The sequence below is a fragment of the Colobus angolensis genome, unplaced genomic scaffold (genome assembly GCF_000951035.1).
Source record: "Colobus angolensis palliatus isolate OR3802 unplaced genomic scaffold, Cang.pa_1.0 Scaffold44, whole genome shotgun sequence".
Classification (NCBI taxonomy): domain Eukaryota; kingdom Metazoa; phylum Chordata; class Mammalia; order Primates; family Cercopithecidae; genus Colobus; species Colobus angolensis.
The window spans coordinates 3475324-3477519 of NW_012117821.1; positions in this window are offsets into that span (position 1 = coordinate 3475324).

Sequence of the window (2196 nt, forward strand, 5' to 3'; positions counted from 1 at the left end):
GTCCCTCCTCCCTGTATAACCATCATCATCCTCTTGTCGTCCCTCCTCCCTGTATAACCATCATCATCCTCTTGTCGTCCCTCCTCCCTGTATAACCCTCATTCTCTCACTGCCCCTCCTCCCTGTGTAACCATCATTCTTCCTGTATAACCATCCCCCCACGGAGGGATCGGCATGGGATGTGGTGAGCCTTTGTGGGCAGGCAACTGATTGGCAAAGACTCCCTCCCTGACCCACTGCCAGCCAGGCTCCCAAGCCGCCTTCTCAGCTAGGCCTCGACCTTGGCCTTCGTGTCCATGGTTGGCTGAGTCCTGTTATACTGAGAACCCTCCCATCCTTCACATCTGATCAGATTCCTCGCCCAACCATGGATGTCTAAATCCTCGGCCTGCCTTTAGCAGGAACTCCTGCCCTGGGAGTCTAACCAAGTGAGTGGTTTCCAGCCCCGACCCTCACTCTGCTCGTGGACTGGGCATCCACAGCTGTCTTCACTGCGTCTGAACTGAGCTCGGTTCTAAAGTCCTTCACCTACTCCAGTAGCTTGAATACAGTCTTTCTTGCTGTTTTTCCCAAGTGAGCAATGTAAACTGGTTCTCCTACACATGGTTACTAGCTTTGGATAGTCGCTGTGAAGGACTCGCTGGCTGAGAGGATGAGCGTTTTTAAGGGCTGGGTACACCTTGCTGAGTTGCTGTGCACAGAAGAGTGTGTCAGCTGACACTCCTGCTGGCAGCAAGGTGCTGGGAGAGACCCTGGCCTGGGTGGGCCCCTTTCTCCCAGGGCTGGCTCCTGGGATCTCCTAAGTTGCTGAGATTCTAGGCTCAACCTCAGCTCCTCTGTGCCAGCACCCCCAACCAGGCCACCCAGCTCCCACCGCGTCGCCTCCAGCAGAGGCTGAGAAGATGCCTCCCCCATTTCTTTCACTGTGAAATCAGCAAACGTCCTGGATCGCACAGCTGGGCTATTTTTGTTCTTCACTGGAAGGTTTTGTCTGGCTGTCTCCCCAGGTGCAAGGCCTTGTGCTGGGCTGACTTCACCCCTCAGATTCAGGGTCATTTCCAGACGCCGATACCTGCAGCTTTCCAGACACCGCCCCACATCTCCAGGTGGACTGGCCTGGGCATGGAGGCTACAGCCTGGCGCCTCTAACAGGGGTTTTACCCTGGGGACTGTGAATTTAGATGGGAAACACGTTGCAGTTTTAAAAAATGCATTTCTGATCATCTGTCATTTCTCTCGATAATGCTTATAGACAACCACAGTACCTGTGACTTTGTGCATGGGGAAAACCACAGATCCTTCACCTCTCGAGTTAGCCATTGCTGCTAACTTTAAATATCCTTTATATTCACCATGGCTTGGGAATTATGGAGTTATTAAGTCCACCGGCCACACCTGATGCAGCCCTTCTTCCTGCCATGTGACCAGGTAAAGGGACTGGCCAGGGATGAGACCATTGTGTCACACCTGAAGAAAATATCTGATAACAGTATTTGAAAGCAAGTGGTTTATTTCGAAATCCTGACTATTTTGTTAAGAATTTTAAAACCATGCGATATGTCATTTGCAAACATCCTGAAAAGGGTTCCACAGGCAACAGCAGATGCCAAGGGGACCCCTGGCTCAGAAGCTCTGAAGAGCTCCTGCCCCACAGGCTTGGAGAGTCATCTTCCAAAACACAAGGACGACCTGAAGTCCTTTAAAGATTGAGGCCATTCCCAGGGGCCCAGCAAACACATTGGTGCCTGGAGGAGGCCGGACAGATTATTTTTGAATGGAAAATTGGGGACTGGTCATGCCAGGCTTCTCTAAGTTCCTCTCTGCCCTTCTTGTTTCCACAGAGGAAACCACTTTAGCGGTTGCCCGCCGCACGTATCTGCTATAGAAACTTTGCGTGTTTTTTATTAGCCTTGTGGAGGCATAACTGATATAAACAGTGCATATGGAAAGTGTATAATTTGGTCAGCTTTGACACGTGTGTGTACTTTTATACTATCGCCATGATCATGGTGAGACATGCAGATCCCACTCCTGAGAGTTTCCTTGTGACCTTGGAACTTCTTCCCTCCCTGCTCCCTGGTTCCTCCCTCCCGTTCAGGCAACTAACAACTCTACTTTAAGTCACTATAGATTAGTCTGCTCCTTCCTTCCTTCCTTCCTTCCTTCCTTCCTTCCTTCCTTCCTTCCTTCCTTCCT